The sequence below is a fragment of the Rhinatrema bivittatum genome, chromosome 4, assembly GCF_901001135.1.
Source record: "Rhinatrema bivittatum chromosome 4, aRhiBiv1.1, whole genome shotgun sequence".
In the NCBI taxonomy this organism is placed as follows: domain Eukaryota; kingdom Metazoa; phylum Chordata; class Amphibia; order Gymnophiona; family Rhinatrematidae; genus Rhinatrema; species Rhinatrema bivittatum.
In genome coordinates, this window is record NC_042618.1 from 14188176 (window position 1) to 14214688 (window position 26513).

General features: G+C 44.9%; 1 long non-coding RNA gene across 1 annotated transcript in view; it reads right to left on the reverse strand.

Annotated features, from left to right (window-relative positions):
• Positions 1-14031: 14031 nt before the first annotated feature.
• Positions 14032-26513, reverse strand: part of LOC115089286 — a 112979-nt gene continuing 100497 nt past the window's right edge. Inside the window, exon 3 of the long non-coding RNA XR_003856040.1 lies at positions 14032-14155. This is a non-coding gene — a long non-coding RNA (uncharacterized LOC115089286). The remainder of the gene's footprint in view (positions 14156-26513) is intronic.

A 26513-nucleotide genomic window follows, 5' to 3' on the forward strand; every position in this document is an offset into this window, starting at 1 on the left:
GGGGTGCCACTCTTTGAATGCCATCTTTATTGTCAGGAGCTCTTTATCTCCTATTCCGTAGTTCATCTCTGCTGGTGAGAAACGACAGAAGAAAAATGAGCATGGGTGTAAGGCCTTGGAATCACCGGCCTGGTTTAGCACGGCCCCTACGCCGACGTCTGAGGCATCAACCTCAACGATGAAGGGCTTAGTTAGATCCGGGTGTCAAAGGCACGGCTTGCTCGAGAAGGCGTCTTTTAGTTTCTGGAATGCTGTTACTGCCTCTGAAGACCAATTGGCAACATTGGCACCTTTCTTCATCATGGCTGTAAGCGGAACTGTGAGTGAGAAGTAGTTCTTAATGAATGTTCTGTAATAGTTGGTGAAATCTAGGCAATGTCTGAGAGCCTTTAGACCAGTGGGTTGTGACCATTTCTTAATGCTCTCTAGCTTCTGTGGGTCCATCTGAAAACCTTGGTTGGAAACAATGTACCCCAAGAAAGGCACTGATTCCTTGTGAAACTCACACTTTGACATCTTGGCGTATAGATGATTCTCGCGGAGTCTTTGCAGTACTCTTTTGACATCCTCATGATGAGTGGTCATGTCTTGGGAAAATATCAAGATGTCATCTAAGTATACAACGACACATTTGTAGAGGAGGTCCCGCAAAATGTGATTCATTAAATTTTGGAAGACAGCCAGGGTGTTGCACAGGCCAAAGGGCATCACTAGATATTCAAAGTGACCGTCCCGGGTGTTGAAGGCTGTTTTCCATTCATCACCACAGCGGATGTGAACTAGGTTGTAGGCTCCCTTAAGATCAAGCTTGGAGAATATCTTGGCTCCCTGTATTCTGTCAAATAGCTCTGAGATGAGTGGTAAGGGGTAACAATATTTCATAGTTATCTCATTAAGACCCCTGTAATCTATACATGGACGCAATGTTCCGTCCTTCTTCCCCACAAAGAAGAAGCCTGCGCCAGCAGGAGACTTGAAGGGTCTTATGAAGCCTTTTTGGAGATTTTCCTGAATATATTCAGACATGGCTTTATTCTCTACCACAAAGAGAGGGTAAACCCGTTCTTTGGGTGGTTCAGTGTTAGGCTTCAGACTGATGGTACAGTCATAGGGTCTGTGTGGTGGTAGTATATCTGCAGCTTCTTTAGAAAAGACATCTTGAAATGATGCATATTGAGGCGGCATCAATGAGTTAGTTGGCATGCAGGGTAAAGGAGCTACCTCCATCAGGCATTTACCATGGCAGTCTGGACCCCAACGTGAAAGCATATGCTGCTGCAGCCATGGTAGCCCCAGTACTATAGGGTGCATGGCCTTCTCTAAAACAAAGAAGGAGATAGTTTCAGAATGGAGAGCGCCGGTCCGTAGACATACTGGTTCAGTGAGCTGGGTTACTTCGCCCAGTAATGGCTCTCCATGAATTGAAGATAGGAGTAGTGGAGACGTCATGGTGGTAGTGGGAATCCGCAAGTGCTCCACTAATCATTGTAAAATAAAATTACCTCCTGCCCCTGAGTCCACTAGGGCAAGAGTCTGATACTCTAAGGGTCCACAGATCAAGGATACAGGAAGAGAGAGTGGAGGAGAGGGTGCAGTAAGACCTAAGAAGAGTCCTCCCGCAGGACAGGTCTGCCAGTTTCCTGGACATATAGGGCTTGTTGGAACAGCATGGCCAGCTTGTCCACAATACATGCACAGCCCCAATTTCTTCCGTGCTCTTCTCTCTTTTGACGTCAGATGGCTGCGGCCTAATTGCATTGGTTCTTCTTCACCAGCAACTGGACCCGAGGGAACAGGCCTGGGTGTGGACTTAACTCGAGCTCCACCCTGAAAGGGTCTTCTGGGAGTCTTGGTCTCTTGAACTTTGTCACAAAGTCAGCGATCAATCCTTGTTGCCAACTTCACTAGTTCAGCCAAGGTCTCAGGCATCTCACGAGCAGCGAGCTCGTCTTTCAAACAAGAGTTCAGTCCTTCAAAGAAGAGGGTCCTCAGGCATTTAGGGTCCCAATGTAATTCAGATGCCAGTGTCTTGAATTCAATAGCAAAGTCAGCTAAAGGTTTAGTCCCTTGCTTCAGGGGAACCAATGAAGATCCTGCAGTGGTATACTGAGCAGGGTCATCAAAAACTGATTTGAACAACTCGAGCTCCCACAGCGAAGAGGCACAAGCCAACGCTCTTCCATCCAGATAAGACAAGATATAGGTGGTCTTGGCATATGCTGCAGGAAAATGGCTAGGTTTTAGGGAAAAGTGCATGCAACACTGGTTAATAAAACCTCTACATCTCCAAACTTCCCCCAAGAAGTGTGTGGGAGCAGATAGAGGTACAATAGTCTTGACCGTCACTTCTGGCGGTGTAACTTCTTTACCTGAGGTGATGGGTAAGTTCATCTGTGCGTGCAGTTGGTTGAATGCAGCAGTCAAATTCTCCAGCACATTCTGCTGTTCGGAGATTCGCTGGGGCAGGCCTGGAATGGTCTGCAATGCGGGGAACTGAGCCGAATCCATGGAGTTAGCAATCTGTTATGGTTAAGTGGTGTTTGGGTGGATTCTTGCGTACTGTGGCAGATGACCACGCCCACGGGGAGGAGTCCCGTGGGGAGCCACAGTACTGGGCTAGACTCAGGACGCACAAACAAAGAATTAGATCTTTTATTGTACAGCTTGATGTATACCACCAGAGGTGGCAGTAGTGAGGTAGTCTGGATGTAGCAGTCTTGGGACCCTCGGCAGAGGGGACCCTTCTCACTCCGTTGGAATAGGGGAATTCTGGTGTAGGTTTCCCAGCAAGGCAATGCTGTGGATGAGACAGACTGAGAGTTAGATTACTTACTAGATGGTAGCTGTAGGTATGCGATTCCACCAGGCTGAAGTAGATCGTACTGACACCGAGGCAGGGAGAGCAGGCCCTCGAAGAGCAAGTACCTGATCCCTGTAAGGCACTTGAAATAAAGCAGAGGGTCCCCGAGGAGCGAGTACCCAGGTTAGTCAATACCCCGAAGGGCAGAGAGAGAACTTCCAGCGGCAGCACGGAAGCGGCAGAGTAGCTAGACCGGCCGAGACCAATCGTTGCTAACTCAACTAGCTAGCAAGTAAGGGCAGGCTAAATACCTGGATGGCATGACGTCACTTGAGGGGGACGCCCCCGAGGTTCACGCCAATGCTGGAATAAAGATGAGGTAGCGTGCATGTGCGCACCCTAGTAGACCCTTGGGAGGAGCATGGCGGGAGGCAGCACCATAGCCATTCCGGGGTCGCCAGAGAGGGCGGCTTGCAGACGCGGCGGTAGCCATTTTTCCAAGGTAAGCGGGAGGAGCCGTGAACAAGGTGAGGCAAACGAGGCGAAGCCGTCTCGGACCGACGGACGCAACATGCGTGTACCTGGGTTTATTCGCATGGCCTGGTCCTTTGTAAAATGCACGCAGAGGGGCAGATTTTTAATCTTACGCACGCGGGGTACATTTGTGCGCACTACCCAGCACGCACAAATGTACACCCGATTTTATAACATGTGCACGCTGCTGCGCACATGTTATAAAATCCGGGGTCGGTGCGCACAAGGGGGTGCACACTTGTGCACCTTGCATGCGCCGAACTCTAGAGGAGGCCCGATGGCCTTGGAGGGAATTTTCCTTTCCCTACCCCCCATCTTCTCCTCCCTTCCCCTATCTAACCCACCCCCGTGCCCTATCTAAATCCCCCCCCTATCTTTATTGCAGACATAACTTGCACCCACCGGCCGGCTGTGCTGGAGGACTCGGGACCACCCCCGGACCACTCCCGTACCGCCGCCCTGCCCCCGGACTGCCCCTTTTCAAAGCCCCGGGACTTACGCACGTCCCGGGGCTTGCACGCGCCGCCAAGCCTATGCAAAATAGGCTCAGCGCGTGCAGGGGTAGGTTTTAAAGGGCTACACGAGTATATTACGCGTGTAATCCTTTGAAAATCTACCCCCAGAGCGAGCAAGGCCCAGCCACACACATAAACCCCGAAACATATGCGCGTAGCCTTTTTAAAATCCGGGCTTATGTGCGTATGCCATTTTGAAAATGCTTAATTTGCACGCGTACTTGAAATCATCACTTGCCGATACCTCTGCCAGCTCACCCAGTTCTTCTCCAGTTCACCTAGACCCTTTAGCATTTTACCCTGAACCCCCTGCAGTTCCCCCACACCTCCCAACCAAAAACTGCAGACAACAGACAATTCCAATTTCACTTGCACAAGTCAATAAGCAGGGGTACAAGTGTGCGAATAAGTTTGGTAATGTAAGCATGTTCATGTCTTAGGAAATAGAAACTACCGCGCATGCTCTGAACGCCATTCTCGAATGCCTCTAGCCTGCCCCATTTTTACCTCTTGAAAACTGTACACGGCTCTCCCTGTTCATTATTAGTTTTTATCCAAGTTAAATCACCCTGTTCTATGTAAGACATTATAAACTAGTCTTTATTTTGTCATTTTATTTGTTGAAATGTGAACCGAAGTGATTAGTAACTTTGTTACCTGAACTGCGGTATATAAAACTGTTAAATAAATAAATAAATATGCATGCGTACTCTCGATGATTATAAAATCGCATATAAGATCATATCAGCCATTTTTACTCATGAAACCTCTCTGAAAATTCACTCCAAAACTGGAAAAGAAATCCCAAATCACCTAACTCCTGGACCGCATATCCTGAAATGGGAAGCACGAAAATTAGATCAGCCCATCTTTTGGGTTTGTCATGGTTGCGATCTCTTTAGCCTTGCATATTTTATTAGGACTCTAAAAATAAATTAACACATCATCTGCTACTAAAATAAGCAGCTCCCCAATAAGTTTCCTCCACAGATGAGTCAGGGTTCAAAATCCCTGCACATTTCTAACAAACAATACAAGATAGCATTATGTGACCCCTATCCCCCAAATGAATTCTCTTTCTCCATGATTTCCTGTTTGACCTTTAGCAAGTCCCATAACTATTAACATAAGAACATGCCATACTGGGTCAGACCATGGGTCCATCAAGCCCAGCATCCTGTTTCCAACAGTGGCCAATCCAGGTTATAAGAACCTGGCAAGTACCCAAAAACTAAGTCTATCCCATGTTATTGATACAATTAATAGCAGTGGCTATTTTCTAAGTCAACTTAATTAATAGCAGGTAATGGACTTTTCCTCCAAGAACTTATCCTAACCTTTTTTAAACACAGCTACACTAACTGCACTAACCACATCCCCTGGCAACAGATTCCAGAGTTTAATTGTGTGTTGAGTGAAAAAGAACTTTCTCCGATTAGTTTTAAATGTGCTACCTGCTAACTTCATGGAATGCCCCCTAGTCCTTCTATTATCTGAAAGAGTAACCTTGGTTGCAGTTTAGAGACTGCAAGTTCTTCAAGAGAAAGACACTGCAACCTTCCAATGTCTACTCGAATGCAAATTATCTTGTATTGCACTGTCTTTGATGATAGCACCATGCTGTGCTAATAACCAATAATATTATTATCCAATGTAAACTTAATTACTGCAATCTGAAGCACAGTGTGTTAAGATTCTGTGGGAAGTTGCTGGAAAATAAATAATCTTTATCCCGAAGTTGGTAGTCTTGGTGAGTCAGCAGCCTTTTCCTCCAGATAAATGAAAGTGGAAGAAGTTCTCACAAACAGGATTAACTTGGAAATGCGTGTCACTGAGGAATGAGGTCTGCCCGCCGCTCTGAAAGAAGGCAGCTATGAAGTCCCACTTTTCTATTAGAAGGGCTATGCAGATGCTTTCAGATTCTTCTGCAGGGGGCTTATCTTCCTGGATATGTCATGCAAGGCAGCTGAGAGAAGCATAATTCATCTTTTATTTGCTGCCTCATCCCTTAATCCTGCCAGATTCTATTGTGCTTATCGCCTCATCAGAAAACTTCAGAATTTCTCTGGAACGAAGGGAAAAAAACATATTTAAGATCTGAAGGAAAGCTTTCGTCTGCATGAGTAATAACGTGGCAGGCAGACTTAGGCAGGTTTGTTTTCTTCTTTTTTTTTTTTTTTTGCAGAAATGGAAAATTTGTGAACCATTTCATATCATGTTTACTAAAGCAGTACTCGTTCAGTTATCCCCATGAGTAAAGTTTAGCTCAAAAAATAAACACTTTTCCTCTAATGCGGTTATGTACTGCAAGTTATAAATGTGGGTATTAACAGAATGAAAACCATATAAATCACTCCATTTTACATCAGTTCCATTTATTTCATCAGGTTACAGAAAGATCATTACAGGATACAACACTTCTGCTGTGATTACTTATTATTACTATTATGAATCTTTGCTAAAGCCTATGAGGAGAAATTGCAAGACCCAGATTTGCATAGCCCCAGAGGAGGTGAGGGACAGGCAGGGCATGGTAGATGTTCCAGAGCAAGAGGTCGTGCGATAAGGTTGAAAGGGGGTAAGGCTGAGAAGCAGCACAGGGAAATATTTCTCCACGCAAACAATGGTGAGCAGCTGCCCAGCAGACGTGGTGGAGACAACAAGGGGAACAATCACTACATAACCCATGACGTTGCTTCCACAACTATCTTGCAGCTGATTTTTAAAGAGGAGTTACTCAGGTAGCATAAAGTATGTGCACAGAAAGCCTACATTCTACTTGCTGTTTATACGGGCAAGCAGGGGAGGGTGGGGCGTGGTGCAAAATAGCATGAATACTTTAGAAAATCCCATATACATATATGTGCATGCGTGTGTGTGTGTATATGTGTGTCTGTATATATGTGTGTGTGTATGTACGCATGTGTCTGTATATATGTGTGTGTGTATGTGTGTGTGTGCGCATGTGCCTGTATATATGTGTGTATGTGTATGTGTGTGTGTGTGTATGTAGGCATATGTGTCTGTATATATGTGTGTATATGTGTGTGTATGTATGTCTGTATATATGTGTGTGTGTGTGCGCGCATGTGCCTGTATATATGTGTGTGTGTATGTGTGTGTGTATGTGCACGCATGTGCCTGTATATATATGTGTGTGTATGTAGGCATATGTGTCTGTATATATATGTGTGTGTATATATGTGTCTGTATATATGTGTGTGTGTGTGTGCTGTTTTAACCCCCCTCCCCAACCAAAAATTGCCCCTGAGGATTCTTTCTCTGTAAAAAGAATGCTTTGTGATGCTTTGAAAATCCACTCAAGCTTTGCTGAGGACAGCAATTTGCAGAGAGGCCAGTTTACCCTGGTTAAATCACCTGGAAAGCCGCCATCAGAGTTTGATAATTCAAGAAAGCATGGGATAATCAGGGAGGGAAGTGAAGGTAAAGTCTGAGATCAAGCAAGGTCTACCCTGGGAATAGAAAGCAGGCAGGTTAATTAGGCCTCGAGTCTTTATCTGTCACCATATTCCATATTTCAGTCCGAGCAGCATGAAAAAAGGGCAAAGTAAGGAGAGCAAACGCCGGTACACAAGGGAGACATGTTTGAAACTGCCCTCATTGGTATAAAGCCCACAGGTACTTGCTACCTGCGATCGTGGCACCCGTTTTTGAAAGGCAATGCAGGCATGGCAGTCTTCACTTTGAAACTCTGCCCGCACGCACTGTTGCACCTGCTCTCTGGTGCGAGTGGAGCGTGCCCAGAAAAGCACGGGCTTTCCCTTCCCCGCCTTGAAAACGCCCCCGGAAACATGTTACCTTTCAGCCGCGCTGAGGGCAAAGCGTCAGATAATCAACGCACGTGAAACGCGTTTCGCCCGGGCGAATCGCTCCGAAAGTCGCCCTCCTAACCATAACGTGCTGCGTACCATTCTGACGATAAGACTCACGCTGCTTCCGTATCTCACCCATGCGCTATATTCCAAAATGCAAGGGACAATTCAATGTAATAACAATCCCACTCGGTATAGGATGGGTTAACGATACATTTTATGTTACAGGAATACTGGGGGAGAAAAGGCTTTGTCGTAGGAGGGTTCAGTAGGATGGGATTTATTAGCAGAGTGCATGGGATTGATCTAAAGTTTTCAAGCAATTTAAACATTTTAATATGTTTAGATCCTGACAACATAAGGTGCTTTCAAAAGCTGCAGTACTCCAGAGCAGAAGCAGATCCCCTGGCCAGCTATTGCCAACCACTGGATGCCACTTCATGTCCAGTTTACACCTGAGGGGGGGGGGGGGGGGGGGGGCATGCTCGGTCCCAGGGCTAAGTCCCAGCTCTCTTACAGCAGTCCTTTCACCCCCGGGGCGTGCATCCTGTCGATGGCAGGGGGGATTAACTTCCCGGGCCCAAGGCATTGCAGGGGGACGCACTCTCAGTCCAGTCACCCTCCCCTCTTTCTGCTCGCAGTCCCTTGGCTCACAGGGACTGGTACTTTCCTTCAGGGGAAAAACAGGCAGGACGCTGGGGGTGAGGTCCATATACATTTTACTGTGACAAAATAACAGCTGCAAAGTCCATTCAGGAATCTTCACAAAAAACACAAAAAAAAAAAAAGAAATCCACAGTGACTGAGCCAGCATCCCTGGGTGACTGAAAGTGAGTCTTTTACAAAAAGCCAAGTCTGAGTCTCTCTGAAAATCCTCAGCTCTGGACCTTGGATGGCAAAGCTTCCGAAAAATGCAACCAAACTGCTTCTCTCAAAAAAATTTCTATTTTCTACTTCAGGCCCATGCAGCAGCCGCCCTACTCCAGCTGCGCATAGGGAAAGCAATGCACTCAGACGCTCTGTCCCTCAGGCGGGGGGGGTGGGGGGTCCCTCCTGAAGCTAGGATCAAGCCCAAAAAACCCAGAAAATCTTCTCCACCCAAATAAGCCTCCCTAGCACCTCCGCCCCCCTCTCTTCTCCAGGCTAGGAGGGCCCAGCAAGGAGCCACTGCCATAACCCTCCTTCCAGCCTCTACTCAACTCCCAAACCCCCCTGGGGGTCTTTTGCACATGCTCAGCTCCAACAGACAGGGCCAAGGTGACCAATCCCAGCCTCGGGAGAAGGAAACTTTTAGGGATGGTCTGAAAAAAAAAAACTGCAAGCCCCTAGTGGTGGTCAAAACGGGGATCACTTACATTCGAATCTCCTATCTTTTCTCCCAAACCCACTTTCCATCTTGCGCCTTTTTCTTCGACCGCTCCCTCTCCTACTCTGCGCACACCCGAAACACTGCTAAAACATGTTGGGGGGGTCAATATTCAAATGGTTTGCCTGGCCGAGTTCGAGACTTAGCCCGACAAACCATGCGGTTTTAAAATGTGCACGCTCTGGCCGCCTGCACATTATCCAGCTAAGCAGCTAGCCAGATAAAACTTCTACAGATAATTTGGAGGGGGTCTGGGGGCACTGCAAGGCAGAGCTACGTTTAGCTGGCTAACTCCAATATTCAGGGTTAGCTGGATTAGTCTGTTCGAAGTCAGAGAGCATTCCCAAAGTTCAGCCGGCTAACGAGGACTTTATCCAGATATATTCAGTGGAGACCCTAATCGGTAGTGCTCTACTGAACACCCCAGACAAATTATCCAGAAAACGTGTCCTTTCCCTGCATGGCTGAATATCAGGGGGTTTGTTTTTTTTTGTTTGTTTCTTTCTCTAAAACTCCAAAATCCGACCCTTGCTTTCCGAACACAATACCAAAACCGTTATCCTCCTGCTTGGAGTAGTGCAATTTGATCCTCACGGGTCTCCCACTGAGCCACCTCACCCCACTTCAGTCTGTTCAAAACTCAATTGCACAACTTATCTCGTTCCACTGTCATTACAACCTCGTGACAGATCCCTGTCTGCGTCCAAATACAGTTCAAGCTTCTCCTTCACCCACCCACAAGTGCATTCACGTTGCAGCCTCTTCTCTCATCTCCCCCCTACAGAACCTCCACATAAATAATAATAATTCTATAAATAATATAGAATTGTTATAATAGTTCTAGTAAGCAATATCGTAATTTTATACAAATTCAGATGTAATGTCTCTCGTTGTTCTAAGGTTAATGTATGTATTATGTTGTTCCAATGTAAACCGGAGTGAAGGCAGAATGCTATACTTCGGTATATAAAAAATCCTAAATAAATAAACTCCATTCATCCGGCACGTTGCCTCTGTGCCCTTCTCCTGCCTCGCCGACTCCCAGCTCCATGCTTGCCACCTCGCCGCGCCGCGTGCCTGGAACGGCCTTCCTCATCCGCTGTGCCATTCTAAATGTGAAACCCCAGCTGTCCGTGACCGCAGCCCGGTTGATCTTAACCATGTCTTCTCCAATAAACACAATTTCCTGAAATCTCGTATTTGTCTTCTCTCTGTGCGTCTTAGCCAGACTGTAAGCTCCACGATGAAGGGAATCTCTCTGTACATCTAGCAGCACTATGTAAATGACACGTGGTAGCAGGGACTACTAGAAAATTACAGCTCTGACTACCTTTTTACAAACTGTGCCAAACAGATGTTGGCCAGCCCCTAAATATCCCTCAGATCAGTCCTTGTTTGACAGATGGCTCTATGGTTGCTAATCTCCTACTGAAGTCCAGAAGCAATGGAGGACAGCTGACGCCTCCCCCCCCCCCCCCAGTTTTTATTTAAGCACAGCTGGATTTATCAGAAAGGTACATAACAGCAGAAATAAGAAATATGTAATAACAAGTTGTTGCAAAGCCACAGTAAGGTTTCATAACTTCACGTTTTACTTGAACTGGTCAATTTAATACAGTTTTACATATGTTAAGAGTTAAAAATAAAACTTGTTTGTTAAGTACCTCAGTTATAATTCATTTTAAAATCCTATTATGTTTGGTTACACAAGAATGAGTTTAATATCCTTAAAGATGCAGCACTCCTTAGCTGTGACATATTTATGGGCTGAACATAAAAGGCTTGTAAAATAAGGCAATCCATTCTCTCTGTCAGATGGCTCTCAAAGCAGGTAATTCTTTATTCTGTTTATAATTAGCTATGAAACAATTTACGATTACGAAGATAAGTGCATGAAAATCTCCAGAATAACTACAATTCCTTCTTACGCCAAGGTTTCTAAAACAGATCGGTTTTCCTTGGCTCAAAAGAAGATAGGGCCAGATTTCATCTAGAATTTTCTTGGATCCGTAGAAACCAGAGAAGGATTGCAAGGAACATCTAATCTGCCCCATTTCATTCCTGGTGCAATGCCATAGACTAGGGATGTGCACAGGCAAGATTTTAGTTTTGGTTCATTTTTTTTTTTCATTTCCGGGCATGGGGGTGGGGGCTAGAATTTGATTTGCTTGATGTTGGTTTGGTTCATTTGTTGAACTAAAATAAATGTAACTTAAAAAAAAAAAAACACCACCCCGTGCTACTTCCATCACATGGCTCCCACCACTCCTGTACCCCTTCCGTAATGGTGCTAGAAGGCTGAAAGAGGCAGGAGTGATCCCCAGTCATTCCTGCCCTGCCATGTCCTCTTTAAAAAATGATGCCGGTTGTCGCCATATTGCTTTACAGCCATAAAGTAGTTCATCCGTAAAGCAATAAAGCAGTAAAGCAAGCTTTAGTAGATGACTGCAAAAAGACCGATTGGCCCATCCAGTCTGCCCTTTATTCCTGCCCAGCCGCCAGCCACTTGTGAGACGTCACTCCTTATCCAGGACAGTTGTGGTTGTGTTTCTCATTTGCACTCTACCATGGTTATCACCCAAGCGGCAGTGGTACGATTGCATCGGCCTTCCAAGAAGCTATTGGGCTAACCTTGCTGAAGCAGTGTTAACAATTCTAACAACCTATGCTTCCAAAAAGACATTTAACCTGTACGGGGCGGTGGTTATGACCTTAGCAGCAGCGGTCTAGCTACATCAGGCTTTCAAGAAAGCCCTGGAAGAGCCTGCACGGGGGTGACGACAATTAAAACTCATGCTTCATTGAGCATGAGGAAGCTGGATGCTTTGGATGGTGGCTTTGCTAGTTTTGGTAGTAGTTTGTATTATTAGAAAGCTTAGCAATAAAACATGGTAGGGGGGGCCAGGATGTTGGATTTAGCGTTGATCTTCTAAGAATGGTAGGCGCAGATGACAAGGCCTGATGTGGCCTGGCAGTTTTGTTGGTGGAGACCAGTTTTTATCAGAATCTGGGCGTGCCTAGGACTGATATGAAGAGCAGTGGTAAGAGAAGAGTTGAAAGTTCACATAAATGACAAGGGGATGGGAAGCTGACATTGGGCTGCATATGGGAATGTCTGTGCTTTTGAGTGAAAGTGGAGAAAAATCACAAGTGGGCAGCCAGGATGGGCCGGTTTGTTTAATTTTGCTGTTGTCATTTACTATGTTACTATCATGGGCAGATATGCATACAAGATTCCCCAACTCAGCTCACGTCCAGCCCTCCTCCCCTTACCATGCTTACCCAGAAGGCTTTTAATAATCTAAATAGCTGCCAATATTAGTGTAGCTGTTGCCTGAGAATCCGGTTTCCTAGGTCTCCTGCATATCCCGGCAGACAGACGCAGCTACCTGAGCACCTGTGCTTTCACTAGGACTTCTAGCTATCGTCGTTCCTGCAGCCTGTTGGACAGATGCAGTTGCTAAGTTAAGTTTCTACTCACAGCCTGCAAAACAGACCCGAAAGGCGTGACTGCTCCTGTTTCCACTAGGACTTCTAGCATTTCATATCATTCACTGTTGTTCTTTCTGGCAAGACCAACACCAGCTGCTGAATTCTTAAGAGGAGGCAATTCAAACACGTGCTGCCGGGTCATACTTCTGCTCTGTTCACTTTTATTGCAACTAAGGATCGCTCTGCCCTATAATAAAATCTGCAACTCTTTTAACCTCCACCACCTGCTCCAGGTCATTCCGGGAAAAGATAATTTCCTGATGCCATTCCTTAGTTTCCCCCGCTCAGATTTATTTTTTATTTTATTTAAGGTTTTTATATACCGGCATTCATGATAAAATCACGTCATGCTGGTTTACATTAAAACAGTGGTGCATAGAAAGAAAAAACAAACTGGAACTGAAGAGAGCAGTTACAAAAAACAGGGATGCTTAAACTGGGAGAGGAAGGAAAAAGAAAAGGTTAATAGCATTTTAAATATTTACAACGAACAGTTAAATGAGCTGGTTGTGTTATAGAACTTGAAGTTGAAGGACATTAGCTGGAGTCCAGGAATTAGCTGGAGTCCGGGAATCCATTGTTCCATTAGCTGGAGTCCGGGAATCCATTGTTCCATGATTCCATTGTTCCATGATCCATTGTTCCATGAGTCCAGATCCATTGTTCCATGGCTTCCTCCCCATTGCAAAAGGTTTACTGCTTGCGCAGGAGGGCCGATGAACCGCACGGCAGCCGCTTCGTGTGGGCCAGCCAGGAAAACGTAAGGCACAGAGGTCCTAGGCATGCCTGCTCCCCCCCCCCCCCCCCTCCTTTCCCTCCTGTGGCACTTCCACGGGCCACTTCCGTTCGTGGCTGGAAACGGGCGCCAGCAGGGAGAGGACACGAAGGTGGGGCTGGCGCTCTTCCACGCACTCTGCCGGCTGCTTGGTTGCTATTAACGTACCGCCGCCAAACCTGCTGCCTCCGGGAGAACCAGGCCAGGCCGCATCCATGACGCGAGCGAAAACTAAACCCACCCCCCCTCCCCGCCCCATCTCCACAGGCTCCCAAATCCACCCTTGCCTCAAGAATCCTGGAAGCTGGACCGGCCTGTCCGCTGGATGCTTATCTCGGCGAGGTGTGGGTTTCTCCAGTGTCTGTTTCAATGCTGTAATACGCTCCATTGGTGCATGCGCTCCGCCGGTAAATCACCTGCTTTTTCACTGCTGCCGGCGCCCTCGTTTCCAGCGTGAAGGCAGTGCTGTGCTGGCTGTGATGCCGCCCGTCAGGTGCAATTTGCAGGCCACTAACGACAGCGCCGGACGGGAACGGCACCTTGCAGAGCGGTTGTGCGCGCGGGCCATTAGCAAGTCAGCTTTTCTAAGAAAACAGAACACTTTTGATTGTCCTTGAGATTTGGAGAGTGGGAATTCTTTGCCCCCCAGATCTGTAGCTCCATCTCTCACAGTAATTCTCTGCAGCACAATCCATTAGGAAGGTGTACACAGTGCATGTAGATTACCGAGCACTGCGTAGTTGAGAAAATATTTATAACCCCGGTAATAGAATCATTATTCCTAAATCTGCTTGTCTGATGCTACAAGCCGTGATTGGCGCAGAAGATTTATTTTAAAGTCTAAGAAAAGGGAAAAAAAAAAATTGCAAATGCCATTAAAAATGCGATCTTAAACTTTCTTATTGATGTACATTACATTTTTTTTGGCATCAATTACTTTCTGCATTAGGACTGTCAAATGTGACTAAAATAAGGCAACGTCAGTTGAATCTATGTTTATGAGGCTCTAGGCAGCGGCAGACTTCACACCAGAACGGCAAACATATTTCATGGTTATGTCTGCCTCCGACAGAGATTAGCATTCTTGTGCTAACAACGGTGATCCCTGCCGTTCCACACACTCTGCACCAAGCAGGCAGGCTTTTAATCACAACCTGGCTTTTGGGGGGGTCCCTGTTTATTCTTATTTTCAAGTATTTGTGGTACCGATCTGGGCTTCAAGCAATGCACTCTGCGCATATTTTTCCTCCAGGAAAGCCTCTGGTCTGCCAAAGTCTGGTGATGTTCATCGAGAGAGCAAACGCTTATCTCCAGCCGTTTGGTCGTGTTCATGGCCTTAGAATTGTGCAGAGCTGAGGCTAAAGACTGAAACGTCATTTTTATATTCCATGTAAAATAGGGGCGGATATACCGTAATAGTCTGGAAGAGTTTGGGATATTCCTCTCTCCCGGTGGGTCCCTGGCACCTAAATTTTCACAGAGGTTCTCAGAATGTGCTTCGTCGCTAGAATATTTTTATACCATAACATAGTGCCATGGTAACTACTAACTACTGATATTGCTTACATTTTAATCTCCCAGAAGGACTTTCCCCACTATTATTCCTAGCTCTGACCCCTGGTCTCGGAGGGTTTGGCGTTCAGTCCCACCCGCCATCACTGTTACTGTACAATACACCCCGGCGGGGCCCAATCAAGAAAGGAGCAAATATACTTTCCCCCTGATCAAATCAATGGCTTGCTAGGAATTTGAAAGATCCGAGGACCAGGCCCTCCCCCGCCCCTCCCCCAAGATTTTGAGAATTAACTCATCTCCATCGATAGCTTCCCCCTTCCGCAGAGCAAGCCTGTGAAAAGACACAAACGTGGACGTTATGCCGTTAAATATTACATTTTAAATGATCTTAATTCCACGCTCGCAGGCAGCTGTCATCAGGGAGCCATTTTATATGGCCTGTGACGCAGGGGAAGCTACCCACTTTGATCCTGTCGGGGATCCCCCTGGCTCCCTCCACAGCCGCCTCTTACCTCCATCCATAGGGCGATGGTATATCTCTGCTCGTAAAGCAGGAGGCGCCGCTATAAACGACTTCAGTCATTGTCACACAGTGCTGGGCAGGCATGTCAGTGGCATCCCTAGACAGAAGGACCCTACACAGCATAGAAACCCCTGGCCAGTTCCAACCGTCTACTAAAATTAGCACTAAAATTAGTCAACAGCAGCAGTCAATGAAGTTCCCCTCTTGGGAGTGAAGTCTGAGGTATATAAAGGATAGGACGGAATAAACCCTGCACTTTAAGCCCTCTACAATACCCTGTGTTCACGCAAGCTCCCTCAACAAACAGCACGGGACCCGTCCCCTTACCACTCACCATAGGAAAATAATATTCAAATTCTGCTGTCACTCACTGTAACAGCAACAATTAGCACACCTCGGCAATATTGTGTAATAATTCAAAACCCTGCAAAGAATGTTCTCAGAACCTACAGCAAACCTGCCAAACGCTAACTGCCAGATTCAAACGGTACCAACCCTACCCATGGAAAGGCAGCACTGCAAATATTCCACCAGGGCCAAAAATACCGGTACATCTCCTATTAGGAAAACAGAACAAATGAGGCCGCTATACATCCCTACACAGAAGCTACGTGCTGGCAGAATACCTCACCTTCAGGTCGATACAGTAAGGCCGAGGTAGAAACAGTGCGGCAGTGTCAGGCGCACCCTTCCTCCCCGCACGCACAGTTCTCTTCACTAACTCCCCGATACTCTCCTCTAATCGCATGCAAATGCATGCCGCGGATTTAAAGCGGTAGGGAAGGGTTATGCCCGCGTAACCCATTTTACTGTATAGGCGCTTAATACAGCGCCTATACAGTAACCTGGGTGCGCTGGTGCCTGGCGCTGGTGCCTGGTGCCTGTCATTTCATTTGAAATGACAGGCACCAGGAAGTGTAAAAATCAAAATTTTTAAATACCTGTCGGAGGGCCGCGTGGGTCCAGGCGGCCGGCGGGATCCGGGGGGCCGGTGGTCGCGTGTTAAATCTAGGCCGCGGGCGGGTGGGCGCCTGTTCCGGGCGGCGGGTGGACGCGCGTTAGTTTCAGACGGCCGCATGGGTCCAGGCGGCCGGCGGCGGCGGGAGCCGGGTGTAGATCCAAAATAAACGTGCATCGTTGTGAACATCCATGAGTTTCAAAAAAAAGAAACTCTGCAAGCTGCCTTGAGAGTCTGAACATTTCCACCTTAAACACTAAAGACTTTCTTAATGTACGCATTAGGTAGCAGGATAAAACACATACCTATGAGGTACTGTATGTACAGGACATTTAGCAAATGCCACTTTGTTATCTGGGCTAGCTAGTCTAGTTTAATTCTATGGAAAATTGGAGCTACAAATTCACAGATAGAATGAGAGATAATATCAGGACAGGTTCAGCCTATGCAGCTAAGGGGCAGCCTGTCAGCAAAGCTAGGCCAGGAGAGCAGCTTGTGGCGTTCGAAACAGCAATCTCACTTTAGATGTCTTTTGGAGCCTGGAATCCTCATTGATTTGTAAGTCAGCTGCTCTCCTGTTGGATCCAGAAAAATGACATTTTCAAAACCCTATTTTTCTTAAATCATTCCAATTTGTGCCTCCTTTTTCTTGCTCCTGGAAAGAAGAGGGGGAGAAAAAAAAGGAATGGAGGAGAACGGAGAAAGGGGCCAGGCCAGGAAGCTAAGCTAAGCCGGCTGGCTCGGACGCGCTGGCGTTTCCGCAAGCAGAGGGCCCGGGTCAGGAGCCGGCATCGTCTGCCTCCCAGACCAGCGCACTCCCCTTGCGGCAGACCTGACGCAACCACTCGCACAGCAGCACATGAAACACATCGATTCCATCGAGTGCTATAAAAGATTTAAGTCACCTCTACTGGCAGTAAAGGGAACAAGGTGAGAAAGAGAAACACTTTTAGCAAAATGAAGGCTCCTGGAGTTTGTACTTCCAAAGTGCTTGTTACAAGGTAAGCGGAAACTTCAGAGCTGAACAGATTGTTCCACAATTATCAGCCCTGCATCTCTTGTTTATTTATTTTAAAGCTATAATAGCCTGGCATTAAGAAATAATGTAAGGCTAAATATTAGTTCTTATGCAAGGGGATTTATTGTACAATTCCTAAATAAAATATTCTGTGATTTTCCTTATCCTCAGAGGCAAAATAAGTTACATGTAGATGATGAGAGCTGTCTGCATATCCTAAATTTCATAGAGAATATATATCTTGCACTGATCGTTAAACAGGTGCATTTGATGGTTTTAGGAGGAGCAGGAAACACGTGAATACTGACCTTATCCATGTCTCCACCACCTCCTCCAACTGCTCCCTCTGCCTCCTCTTCAACTTAAATAATAATAATAATAATAATAATAATAATGAAGGCAGCAGGGCACAGGCAGCATAGGAAAGTGCATGGGAGCTGCCTCTCTGGAGCACCTGATGGCCGCCTTGCCACTCGCGGGGAGATGGACTTATTTAGAGTTGTATTTATTTATATGTTAAGCACTCGGCATGCATGTGTCATGTCTGTATTTGAATTGTTTTGTAAACTGCCTCGATGCCTTATGGGAAGGGCGGTTCATCAAATTATTAAGCTCAAGAAATCAGCTGCATGTAAGTAAGCTAGAGGCACAGCTTTTCCTCCTGCAGAACTGCATTGCCACCTGATATTGTTTTAAGCATTCAGATTTCGGAGATCAAACATATTATGGGCCAGATTCACTAAGGCATTTCTCTCATTTTGTGTCTATGGGGGAAAACCTTTAGTGAATCAGGTACAAAGAGAGTTCCAATGTAGGACAATCATGATGTCATTTTAACTTTCACTAAAGGGTTCTTATAGCCCTATCTTTCCTGGGAAACAAAAAAAAACTGGTTGTGACACCTCTCATGGGCTCAAGAATTATCCGAAAATAAGTTTTAGGGGAATAAATAGGTCCCTTCTCATAAACAGCATTCCCCGAGTTGCTGGATAAATCCACAGATTGCTGGCTCTGTATTTTGAAATCAAATATTTTAAGACCAGGATGTCTGCGCTTGTGTCTTGTGAACCACAGGCGTGTTATGGCAACTGGGCAGACAGAGGAGGCCGGGTGGTCCTTATCTTCTGTCTTCGGCCGCGTTACTTGTGTTACACAGAGAAACAGGTTGCAGAGTAAGGGAACCTCAAGGCCCAGCTCACCTGATCTGCTTCCTTTGCAGCTCCGTGCACCTCGCCGCCCCACATACACCGCGCACCACTTCTCCAGCTTCTTTTCTCTGAGATGATGAAGAGTTCTCTGTGCTTATTCCGTTGCCGTCTTGAATACTCTTCTTGCTTTTGCTTCTGCCACCTACACACACAGACTGCTTCTCGAAACATTAAAAGTGATTTGCTCTGTGAGGTGTAGGTGTTTGGATCATGAAAGTATTATTCAGATGCATCGGGGGAAGAAAAAGGTCCTTGATTTGGAAGGTGCTATAAAATGAGATGCCCCCCCCCCCCCCCCCGAGAAAGTCCAGTGATTCAAGCAGGCACAGCTGGACAATTGCAAACTTGATCCTACTCTTATGGTCAGCACCACCATATTAAGGAATTTGCCACCCCCCCCCCCCCCCCCAAAATGAAATATTACATCACTCTATATTTTCAATAAACTATGATCCCAAAGTACTTTGGATTAGTACATATATAGACGCAATTCAATATGCAACATAGAACCTGATGACAAAGGATTGAGGAAAGTGAAAAAGCACGCAAAAGAGTATAATTTAGCTTGGATAATTGTGGATAGATCTGCCAATAAATATAATACACATATTTATCAGTTGTAAAGGATGGCTGGTGAAAAAAGAATGTAATGCAGGATAAGAGATATCGGACTTTTCCCCTGAAGGTAGGAAGGAGCAAGTAAGTGGCTTCCTCAGTATCACACAGAGAGTGGTGCAGACGAGACCTGCTTCATACAGTATCTCTGGACTTTAACTATTTGGCTTGATGGTCAATGTAATTCTACCCGCTGTCAACCTATGTAAAGATAATTAACCGATGTAAAGATAATTTGACCTTGCCACCAATGCGATATAAAGATACTATGACCTGGTGTCAAAGTACCTCATGAATCCACTGTTAGGGATGTGCAGCAGGGACGGATTCGTCCGATTCGGTATTCGTATTCGTCAGGACACAAATCCGTTGCATCCGATTTTGGGGGACCCTGATTCGTCCATTAGTTACATATGGTATTCGTTTCCCATTAAAGTTAATTAAATTTAAAGGGTTGGGATGGGGTTTTTTTTAACTACAACCCCTCACCTTCCTAAACCCCCCCCCCCCCCCCCAAGATGGTGCGAGCACAAGATGGTGCCGGCCATCCATTGCTCCTACCATGTGACAGGGGCCGACCAATGGCAACGGTAGCCCCTGTGACATAGTAAGGGCAAAGGCTATCGGCGCCATTTTGAATACCGGCAGCCGACGGCCCGAATGCAGGAGATCACTCCAGGACCTCCTCTGGACCACCAGGGACTTTTGGCAAGTTTTGGGGGGTCAGGAAGGTGGGGGTTTTATTCGTTAATGATACATTGCATTCGTGGGGGTTTGCCATATGTTTCGGAACCCCACGAATGCAACGAATAGGGAATAGGACATTATTGCTGCTACCATGTAAAGACAATTCGACCCGCTGTCAAATTTTCCCACAAGTTACCTTGCCGCCAATACGATGAAAGATATTATGACCTGTTGTCATAGTATCTCATGAATCCGCTATACTGTTAGAATAATATGACGGTGCTGCTGTTACAATGTAAAGAAAAATTTGTTGTTGCTGATACAATGTAAAGATAATTTGACCCGTTGTCAAATTATCCCACAAGTTACCATGTAAACCGATGTGATATTCCTTATTGAATGTCGGTATAAAAAAACCAAACAAACAAACAAACAAATAAATAAATAAATAAATAAATAAATAAAATGTTCAGGATATTGTAATATAGAGTTAGTTTATAATAAGGTACAGACCATGTATGCATTTTTGCACAGCAAATCATGGATCCAATGATTCTTGCACCTTGGCATTTAGTATTTTAGAGGTCGATATTCAATGGTTAAGTGGTGCCATTTCAATATTCGGGCATGGCGAATAGCTTTCACTTAGGTAGCTATTTATCCAGTTAAATAGTTAGCCGGCTAAGGGGCTCGTTTATCAAAGTACTATATGGCATTTTTGCATGCATTAAGGCATTTTTGTATGCGAAAAGCAACTTTAACGCATGCAAAAATGCCTTTATCACATGCGAAAAAAACATAACGCATGGTGCGATGCAAATTAGGGAAAGGGGAGGAGTTTGGGGTGGGATTTCTGGCCATGTGGGCCGGCTTCACAAATTGCAAAGCCATATTGCACAGCTGTGAAGATTTGATGACCTTCAGAGTGAGAAAACTCACCCAAAGATGAGATCTGTGCAATGTTCTCTCAACCTAACTTGATGGACTCTCTACCTGGAAAACATCAAGCTAGGTTAACATTGTACAAATCTCACCTTGAGTAGCTAGGTGGGCCTCATATAGAGGTATAAATACCTACCTAGTATGAGGACGTTATAGCTAGTCTCTCTTTCTCTTTCTCTCTCTCTCTCTCCCCAAGTGGTTGTAGGTAGGAAATACAACAATTCTGGCACTTAACACAAAGTGCAAAACAGTTATTGCAGTTTGAGCTAATACCTATGCGAAGCGCTAAGATAGTGCACTTTGTGATAAACAGCCTATTACCATAAAACATTCCCCTTTTCCCGTGATATTTACTGCATTTTGATAAATCCAGGCCTAAGTGAGGGCAGAATGAGGGCATTCTAGGGTGTACCTAGTTATCTAGCTTAATGTAGCTTTATAAGTGTCGCTATTCAGCCTTATCTGGCTTAATTAGCTGGATAAGTCTAGGACAGTTATTTGGCTGTCCTATAGTTAGCCGGATAAAGCTTATCTGGCTAATTATAAGAGAAATGAATATATTCAGTGGTGCAGCTATACCACTGAATATCTTGGCCAAGTTAGCTAGATAAGTTAATCCAGCTAACTAGCTCAGCCGTATAGCAGCTGAATATTGTCCTCTTAGTGTCCATGTTATCTGGTTCTGCTGATGATGTATTTTTTGCTAATATAAATATATTCCTTTTTTTTTTTTTTTACTGCATTCAGTTTTTGAGCCAAAGCCCAGCGGAATCCCCAGCCCATATTTTCTTTTGACTGTACATCTCATTATTTAGCACTGTGTCAAAGGCTTTTGCAAAATCCAAATAAATTATCTTTAATTTATTTACCATATCTAAGGACTTGTTCACATTATTTAAGAAGCTGATGGGGTTGGTTTGACAGGACCTATTGCTTCTGAACCCATGTTGACTATCGCTAATTCTCTCCTGACCTTCAAGATGCTTAATTATCTGTTCCTTAATTATAAAGCTGTTTTCTAGTAAGGAATATCTCATTTAGTGCCTCAGAGAAAAATATTTATAGGATCTTTAAAGCAGGACTCTGGTAATAAATATCACTGACAAATGAGACCTTTGGCTTACTTATGATGTGCGACTTCTGGTTGACTTTGTGTACAGTTTGCTGGTTAAAAATCGCCTTTTTGTTCCTAGTTTCTAAATAGTAAATGAATTCTGAAACTCAGAATATCTTTTCTGAGCTGTAGAAACCTAGTGGTCTAGGGAAAAGAAGCCAGGTGGTCGATGGGAAGCCAAGTGGTCTAGGGAAAGGAAGCCAGGTGGTCGATGGGAAGCCAAGTGGTCTAGGGAAAGGAAGCCAGGCCAGAGTGATGCCTTTAGAAATGATCAATATTGTCAAAGGAAACCAGAAAAAATGTACATAAACCTTTTAGGATTGTGACATAGGGAAGGAGGAATCTTAAAGCATCTAGTGTTTCTTGCTGACCCTGTATTTCTCCTTCCCAGGTACTCATATTGAGATTAGAGAAACTTGGATTGGCCACTGTTGGAAACAGGATGCTGGGCTTGATGGACCTTCAGTCTGACCCAGTGAGGCAACTTCTTATTCCTATGTCCTTATGAGATGTTGGGCATGACTTTTGGTCATGGGAAGACTAGATTCTTCCCAAGCTAAGATACCTTGCATTGGACCAATAGAAGAACCATCCAAAAATGTTTTTATTTTATTTCATTGTATTTATTTATGATTTTTTTTTATTTTAGCAGAATCTATAAGACGTCTTTTTGTATAGCAATCAAGGCAGCTTACAACATTACACAGTAATGGTCAACATCCAAAATCTGCAACCAGAAGATATAACTAAAATCTCAAACTTATCTCCAAATCCCTAACTCCTAAATGTCTACCGAGCCTTTACTAACTGTCAAGGCCTCAAATTTTATTAAATAACTAAGTTTTCAGGACACATCTAAAGCCTGTTAATAAATCAAATAGCCTGATGTTGTGAGGCAATGAGTTGCAATAATGAGGAATTGTCACTGATAAAACCTGATTCCTTAATCTATATGACGTTAAATCTATCACTGCAGGGAATTCCAGAAGGTTCGAGACGCAAGGTTTTTCTAAATAAATTTACAAGTTGTAATTCAAAAAACGTTGTATACGGTTTACAGTGTCCATACAACCTGATTTATGTAGGATGTACTAGGTGAAAAATTCAGATGCGGCTCCTTGAACATAAAAGTTGTATAAAAACCTCGAAATTGACAGCGCCATTGGTTACCCACTGTGTAGAAAAGGGTAATCAATTTAGAGACTTTCACTGGACTATCTTGGAAGCAATTAATGTTTTATCTAGAGGAGGTGATGATCAATCGTTTCTAAACAGGCGTGAGCAATTTTGGATTTTTCATTTGAAAGCAGTACATCCAGAAGGTCTTAATGAGATTATTAACTGGTATTCTTTGATTTAATTGATTGAATTGATGACATCATGACGCTCTGTACATTTAAAATAAGGTACATAGGTGCCATGTTTAAAGGTCTTATGAAGAGATTTGAAAAGAAGGTGTACATCTCAGGAAGCAAATGAAATGCCTATAGATTGAGAGCCTGTTTAAAGGAGAACCCCCTGAAGCAGATTTGCTATCGAAACATGGCCATGTTGGGATCGTGACAAAATTGGACACTTAAGTTGTAACAGTTTTTTCTGCTCTCTTGATGAGTGTTGAAATAAGACTTGTGCTGAGAAACAACCCGAAAAGGGTCCTTCTTGTTGTTGGAACTATTTTTAAATAAATGAAAAAAAAGATGGAAAAATAATAATAAAATAAAGTAAAAGTGGACCGAAGGGACACACAGTTTGTTCACTCTTTCAAGTTGTACTCATGAAGGTCCAACAAATTTAACAAACATTTAATTGAAAATATTTAAGATTACACTGGGGAATACTGTGGTGTTTTTGAGATATGTTAAATTACATACCAAAGACTTATTATGACCATTTTGTAATAAATAATTTGTCATAACACAATGGGTAGAATCACTAAGAATGTACAGGAGCTCACATCTGAAAAAGGGACCTCAAAACATCATGCCCAACGTCTCATAAGAACATAGGAATAAAAAGTTGCCTTACAGGGTCAGACTGAGGGTCCATCAAGCCCAGCATCCTGTTTCCAACAGTGGCCAATCCAGGTTACTGTAATCACAATCAGGCCGACCATGGGAAATATTTTTTTAATTTTTTTTTTTTTTTTTTAATCTTTTGGTTCCATCCGACTTAATATCGTTAATATCGCTATAATATTAAGTTAGAGGATGTACAGAAAAGCAGTATTTTCTGCTTTTCTGTACACTTTTCTGAGTGCAAAATGTATCCCGGGCAAATGACTAATAACCTCATCAACATACGTTTGCATGTGATGAGCGCTATTAGTTTGGGGGGGGGGGGGGGGGTTAGACGCATGTTTGGGACATGCTAAACCCCTTACTGTATAAGGGGTAATGGAAGCACGTCGAAAACGCACGTTCGACTGCAGGTAAAACAGTGCGCTCAGCTGTGTGCACTACAGTATCGGCGTCACTACATGTGTCTGGGAAGGAGAAATACAGGGTCAGCAAGAAACACTAGATGCTTTAAGATTCCTCCTTCCCTATGTCACAATCCTACAAGGCCTATATACATTTGTTTCTTGTTTCATTTGTCAAGTATTGATCATTTCTAAATGCATCGCTCTGGCCTGGCTTCCGTTCCCTAAATCACCTTTAACCCAACATCTGTTCTTCTTCCTTTCAGGTTGAAATGTTTGTTCTCCTTCTGTACTATCTCCCCACAGCTTGTAGGAAGACATCGATCATCTCTTATCAATGTCCGCACTATCCTTTGCAGTTGGTTTCCACACAGACCGCACGTGTCCTATGTGGGCCATTCTCATGTCCTTCACTTTGTGCTGAGGGCCCCACATCCTGCAGCTGCAGATAGCTGCTCCCACTCCTTGCAGTACCTATTGTCAACATGCGCTGGCACAAATCTAGTAGGACACAGTTCAGTAAGCAGCTTTATGCGTTACAAGTACCTGGCAAGTATCCGAACATTAAACAGATTCCATGCTACTGGTGTCAGTAATAATAAGCAGCGGCTATTCCCTAAGGGGTAGATTTTAAAAACTCCGCGCATGCGTCCAAGTGTGTGATTCCCGGCGTGCGCACGTGGACGCGGCTATTTTGTAACATGCGCGCGTCGGCGTGCGCATGTTATAAAATACGGTTCATGCGTGCACATGCGTGCCGGATTTTAAAATCCGTGCATGCTTGTGCGGGCGGGTAGGGACTTGAGTGCATAGTGGGGATGAATTTCAAAAAGCGACGCATGGTGACGCGAGTAGGGCTTCCCTAGTTCCCTCCTAGTCCACTCCAATTAAGGAGCGGACTGAGAGGGAACTTCCCTGTACCCCTACCTAACCTTCCTACCTTTTCCCCTCTCCTCCCCAGCCCTTAATCCCCTTTAACTATTTGGGGGGGGGGGTTGTTTGTTTTAAACTTACTTCAACGTCCGAGCTGAAGTAACTTCCGCAGGCTGCATGGCTGCCACCTCGTGCTTCCCTGGGACAATGTCTAATGGCGCTGTCCTGGTCCGCCCCTCCCCACTCAGACCACGCCCCCCGGCCCACCCCCTTTCCAATTGCCCAGCACTTCTGCATCTACCGGGAGTTACGTGTGTCGCCGGGCCCCTTCGAAAATGCACGTGGCATGCACGGGGCCCAGTCACGCACATAACCCCTGGTATTTGTGCGCTGGACCATCGAAAATTCGGCCATAAGTCGACATGGGATTAATAACAGTTTATGGACTTCTACCCCAGGAAATTATCCAAACCTTTTTTAAACCCAGCTACACTAACTGCACTAACCACATCCTCTGGCAACAAATTCCAGAGCTTTATTGTGCGTTGAGTGAAAAAGAATTTTCTCTGATTTGTTTCAAATCTGCTATTAGCTAACTTCACATTTACCCATTCAAGTCCTTTCATGACTTTGTAGACCTCTATCATATCCCCCCTCAGCCGTCTCTTCTCCAAGCTGAACAGCCCTAACCAATTCAGCCTTTCCTCATAGGGGAGCTGTTCCATTCCCCTTTATCATTTTGGTCGCCCGTCTCTGTACCTTCTCCAGTGCAACGCTATCTTTTTTGAGATGCGGCGACCAGAACTGTACACAGTACTCAAGGAGCAGTCTCAACCATGGAGCAATATCTATCTATCTATTTATTTCTTTATTTAGAAGATCTTCTAGCCTGAATCCTCCTTAGTCACAATACAGAACATGAATTAATAATCACCCTACTCAAATGCCCTCTGAAAGAATGGCATTCTGAAGCCCTTTCTGAAACTTTGTAAATCTGTATCTAGTCTCACATCTTTAGGAACAGAATTCTGTAATACAGGAGCGGAGTAGGACAATGCCTTTCTTCCAATTAACTCCGACCTGTATTCCCGGGTAGAAGGTATCATTCATTGTCCTGTCCCTTCTGAACCTAATGTACGCGAAGGTTCATATTTCAGAAAGTTCTCGGCTACTATACAACCATTCTCAGAGTGTGGCAATTTATGCAATCGCACCTTATTAATTTGTACTGAGAAGAGAACTTAACAGGCAGCCAGTGGAGCTCCTTTAATACTGGAGTAATACGTTCCCTAACTCCCCTCCCCCCCTGACAAGTCTAGCGGCTGC